Below are 6,000 nucleotides of genomic sequence, written 5' to 3' on the forward strand. Positions count from 1 at the left end.
GCTAAACCAAGCTGTCCCTAACCATGTGCTTGTGGCGTGAAGGTGTCAAGTGAAAACTTGAGACTGAACGGTTAAAGTCAAGGTCCAAAGCAAAGGAAGAGTGTGCTTAAGAACCCTGGACACCTCTAATTGGGGACTTTAGCAAAGCTGAGTCACAATCTGAAAAGGTTCACCCAGTTTTGTGTCTATGGCATTTATGTATCCGGTGGTAATACTGGAAAACAAAGTGCTTAGGGCCACGACCAAGACTCATAAAATAGCTGTGTTCAAGAATCAACATACTGAACTAGGAGAATTAATAACACAATCTAAATTCTAAGTTCCTATAGATGCCAATCATTCTGAACTTCAAGGGATAAAGTGAGATGCCAAAACTATTCAAGAGGCAAAAAGCTACAAGTCCCGCTCATCTGATTGGAGCTAAGTTTCATTGATATTTTGGAATTTATAGTATATTCTCTTCTTTTTATCCTATTTGATTTTCAGTTGCTTGGGGACAAGCAACAATTTAAGTTTGGTGTTGTGATGAGCGGATAATTTATACGTTTTTTGGCATTATTTTTACATAGTTTTTAGTATGATTTAGTTAGTTTTTAGTATATTTTTATTAGTTTTTAAATAAAAATCATATTTCTGGACTTTACTATGAGTTTGTGTGTTTTTCTGTGATTTCAGGTATTTTTTGGCTGAAATTGAGGGACTTGAGCAAAAATCAGATTCAGAGGTTGAAGAAGGACTGCAGATGCTGTTGGATTCTGACCTCCCTGCACTCAAAGTCGATTTTCTGGAGCTACAAAACTCCAAATGGTGTGCTCTTAATTGCGTTGGAAAGTAAACATCCAGGGCTTTCCAGAAATATATAATAGTTTATACTTTGCCCGAGTTTAAACGACGCAAACTAGCGTTCAACGCCAGATTCCTGCCCTATTCTGGAGTTAAACGCCAGAAACAGGTTGCAAAGTGGAGTTAAACGCCAGAAATAGGTTACAAACTGGCGTTCAACTCCAAGAGAAGCCTCTACATGTGTAAAGCTCAATGCTCAGCCCAAGCACATACCAAGTAGGTCCCGGAAGTGGATTTCTACATCATTTACTTATCTCTGTAACCCTAGTAACTAGTTTAGCATAAATAGGACTTTTTACTATTGTATTTAGAGCATCTTTTGTAGATCTTTGGGACGTTTAGTTCTGAGATCATGGAGGCTGGCCTCTCGGCCATGCCTAGACCTTGTTCTTATGTATTTTCAACGGTAGAGTTTCTACACACCATAGATTAAGGTGTGGAGCTCTGCTGTTCCTCGAGTATTAATGCAAAGTACTATTGTTTTTCTATTCAATTCAAGCTTATTCCTATTCTAAGATATTCATTCGCACCCAAGAACATGATGAATGTGATGATTATGTGACGCTCATCACCATTCTCACTTATGAACACGTGCCTGACAACCACTTCCGTTCTACATGAAGATGAGATAGAATGAGTATCTTTTAGATATTTAATACAGGGGACCGAGTCCGAGATATTAGAGTCTTTGTGGTATAAGTTAGAACCCATGGACGGCCATTCCTGAGATCCGGAAAGTCTAAACCTTGTCTGTGGTATTCCGAGTAGGATCCGGGAAGGGATGGCTGTGACGAGCTTCAAACTCGCGAGTGCTGGGCGTAGTGACAGACGCAAAAGGATAGTAAATCCTATTCCAGTATGATCGAGAACCGACAGATGATTAGCCATGCAGTGACAGCGCATTGGACCATTTTCACAAAGAGGATGGGATGTAGCCATTGACAACGGTGATGCCCAACATACAGCTTGCCATGGAAAGGAGTAGGAATGATTGGATGAAGACAGCAGGAAAGCAGAGGTTCAGGAGGAACGAAAGCATCTCTATACGCTTATCTAAAATTCTCACCAATGAATTACATAAGTATCTCTATCCTAGTTTATATTTTAATTATGTTTTAATTATCAATTCTCTATAACCATTTGAATCCGCCTGACTGAGATTTACAAGGTGACCATAGCTTGCTTCAAGCCGACAATCTCCATGGGATCGACCCTTAGTCACGTAAGGTTTATTACTTGGACGACCCAGTGCACTTGCTGGTTAGTTGTGCGAAGTTGTGACAAAGTGTGATTCACGTTTGAGAGCACCAAGTCTTTGGCACCATTGTTGATGATCGCAATTTCGTGCACCAGTCATACTTCTGTTCCACCCAAATTCATAAGATAAAGAATGAAAACAATTCTTAAATAGTAAATCCATACATGAATTAAACTAGAAAAAGCAATAAAATCAATCCACACAAATAGACAGAGCTCCTAACCTTAACAATGGAGGTTTAGTTGCTCATGGTTCAGAGAGAAAATAAGGATTGTAAATTGTAAATTGGAATAATGTTCAGGTGGAATCCCCCTGTTAACTAATTGGGATCCTTTTATATCTAATCCTCATAAATTTAATTTCAAATTTCTAAAACTAAAATAATATCTTTTCCTATTTTAAAATAATAATTAAGTTTAAATCAGAATTAATTAAATAATTTGTGCCTTGTAACGTGGGGACCACTTGGCTTCACTAGGATCCACGCCTAACTTCATGCTGTTCACCACACAAGGCGCCTAACTTGAACTGAAGAGCACGCCTTACTTGCTTGATTCATGGGTGGACCACGCCTTACTTGAATGGTTCTTGGGGGAACATGCCTAACTTGATCTTGCCCTTCACTGCTGCGCCTTACTTGAAGTGAGGGGTGGATGCTGCGCCTTACTTGGTATGGAGGGCTTGAAGCTGCGCCTTACTTGGAGACGTCTTGCGCCTTACTTGAAAAGTCAAGGCTTAATGTTGCGTGGTGTTGTTGTGTATTGCACCTAACTTGAGAAATCTCAAGTTAGGCGCTGCCTTGGCCGTGTGTCTTGGAAGAGAAGTATAAACTATTATATATCATTGGAAAGCTCTGGAAGTTAGCTTTCCAACGCCGCTGGAATCATGTCAATTGGACCTCTGTAGCTTGAGTTATTTCTGTTTGAGTGCAAGAAGGTCAGGATTGACAGCATCATTCGCTTTCTTCCTTTTCTGCTACAAAACTCCGTCAAATCCATCCGAATGCTACCTGAAATAAATAGAATTGTGCACAAATCAAAGTAGCATCCATAGTGGCTAAAAGATAATTAATTCTAGATTAAACTCAACAAATTGAATGCAAATTCACTAGGAAAAGATAGGAAAGATGCTCACGCATCATGTACATATTTTTAATTTTTCATATTTGCATATTTTATTTTATTTTATTACCATGAGTTGTATGTTTCTTTCATTGAATGATGTGTTCACTGCCTGATCTGATCTTAGCCGCGTTTGATCCTGAAATTGAAAGAACTATTTCACGTATTAGGCGAGCTCGGCGTCGGTTAGCCTCTGAGGGTTGTGAAGTGGTTACTACCAATTCACCAGTCTCTTCTGAAGCCGAATCTGAAGCGCCATCTGAGGAAAAAACAAGCTCCTCTTCTACTGATTCTATTGATTTACGTGCAGGTAATATGGCGGAGCCCAGAAGGATTACTCTCCAGGAGGCAGGAGCTCCGGACGTTACACTGCAACCGTATCAAGTGCGTCACCCAAATCTGGCTGCAGATTTTGAACTTAAGATACACTAATCAACTTACTGCCTAAGTTTCATGGCTTACCTGCTCAAGAGCCTATCAAGCACCTCAGAGATTTTCAGACAGCCTGCTCCACTACTAGGCGTCATGGTGTAGATGAGACTACTATTTGGCTATATGCCTTCCCGTTTTCTCTTGAAGGAAAAGCAAGGGTGTGGTTCTACACTCAACCTGAATCAGTCGTTACCAATTGGGATCTACTCAGAAGGGAATTCTTGGAAAAATACTTTACAGCTGAAGTTACAGATAGACTGGGGAAAGAAATTTCCTACATTATCCAAGGTGAGTCAGAAACTCTATATGAATATTGGGAACACTTTAGGAATCTCCTAGACTCATGCTCCCACCACAAGATTGACCAGTTGGTGTTGATCAGCTACTTCACATAAGGCATGAAGCTTCAGGATAAGACTACATTAGATGCTGCGAGTAATGGTTCTCTAAAGAAGTACAAGACGGCGACAGAAGCTTGGCAATTGATCACCAATCTAGCTGAGTCTATATGGAATGTCAGGCACAGGAACAACCATCCCAAGGCTATTGTGGAGGTTTTCTCTAGTAGTGAGACTGCTGCTCTCACACAGACTCTGGGAGAGATGACCAACATACTGAAGCAGCTACAGCTAAATCAACAACAACCTCAGCCTCCACCACAACAACAGTGTCAACAGTTGGTTCCTCAGAGAGTGTGCAGAATATGTGCCTGTTATACTCATTACACTGATGAGTGCCCGCAGCTCCAACAAGAAGACAACACCTTGGCAGCTACTCATAATTTCTATGACCGCCCAAATCAAGGATACTATTAACAAGGCGGCAATTATAACCAAGGTGGAAGCTACAATCAAAGTTGGCAAGATAACTCCAACTAAGGCTGGAGAGACAATTCCAACTAAGGGTGGAGAGATAATTCCAACTAGGGATGGAGGGACAACTACAACCGAGGAGGCAGAGACAACAGTAGAAATCAGAGGTGGAACAATAACAACAACAAACAGCAGAATCCTCCTTACCAGCAGTAGAACCAAAACCAGCCTTACGGAGCACCTCACCAAAGGCAGTCCCAAGCGTCTCAGAACAACCAACAGCAAGCCCCTCAAATCACTTACCCCCCTTCTTCTTCTAATGACGAGATGTTTTGCTCTCTCGTACAAGGACAACAAGATATGCAGAATACACTTAACTCTACCATAAACGGTCTGAACGCGACTTTACAAGCGCTCGTCTTTCGGATTGATTCAATATCTACCCCCAACAATCAACCTTCAAGCTCCAGTGCACTTCCTTCTCAACCCTTACCTAACCCAAAGGGTGGAATCAATGCCATCACTTTGAAGTCCGGAACCACACTACAAGAAAGGAGTCATGAGGAGCCAAGCTCAAAGAAAGACATTTAAGTTGAAGACATTGTTGAGGTAGAAGATGTTGAAGAAGAAGAGGAAGTACAGAACATGGTTGAAGAAGAAGCAGCTCAACCAGGGAATGGATCACCAAAGGAAGATAAAGTTACAAGAGAAGCCATTCTCATTCCATTTTCACACCTTGCTAGGAAATCCAGGAAGCAGATGGAGCTAGACCCCAAGATGGTGGAGATCTTCAAAAAGGTTGAGTTAACTATCCCCCTTTTTTATGCCATTTGCCAGGTACCTAAATATGCGAAGTTTCTAAAAGATTTATGCATGAATAAAGATAAAATATAGGATTAAGAAACTATTCCTCTAGGTAGCTCTATTTCTGCTTTAATGGCTGATATACCAGAAAAATGTAGTGACCCAGGTCCATGCATGGTTACTATTACTATAGAGGGTATGAAATTTTCTGACTGCATGTGTGATTTAGGCGTGTGTGTGAGTATTACGCCATTATCTGTATATGATACTTTGAGGCTCCCTCCCTTAAAAAGGTCAGCAGCACATTTTGTTTTGGCAGATAAAAGGATCTTCTCAGTGGTAGGAATTGCTGAGGACGTGCTGGTGAGCATTAAGGGGCTCACATTCCCTATTGAATTTTATATCTTGGAGATACCCCCTAATGACTCAGGAAGACCATCATCTATCCTTCTTGGAAGGCCATTTCTGAAGACTTCAAATTTCAAATTGGATGCCTTCTCAAGAACTTACTCTTTTGAGATAGATGGCAAAGCAGTAAGCTTCAACCTGGATGAAGCTATGAAGCCTCCTCCAAAAGATCATTCCATCTTCTAGTGCGATATCATTGATAAAACTGTAGCTGCAGTTCACCCAGAAGAAATAGAAGAGATGCACATGGAGCAAGGTACAATTGTGAGGAAACCCTCTGAACAAGATGAAGACACCTTGCCACCATCACCAGCTCCAGATG

The sequence above is a fragment of the Arachis hypogaea genome, chromosome 19 (genome assembly GCF_003086295.3).
Source record: "Arachis hypogaea cultivar Tifrunner chromosome 19, arahy.Tifrunner.gnm2.J5K5, whole genome shotgun sequence".
Classification (NCBI taxonomy): Eukaryota; Viridiplantae; Streptophyta; class Magnoliopsida; order Fabales; family Fabaceae; genus Arachis; species Arachis hypogaea.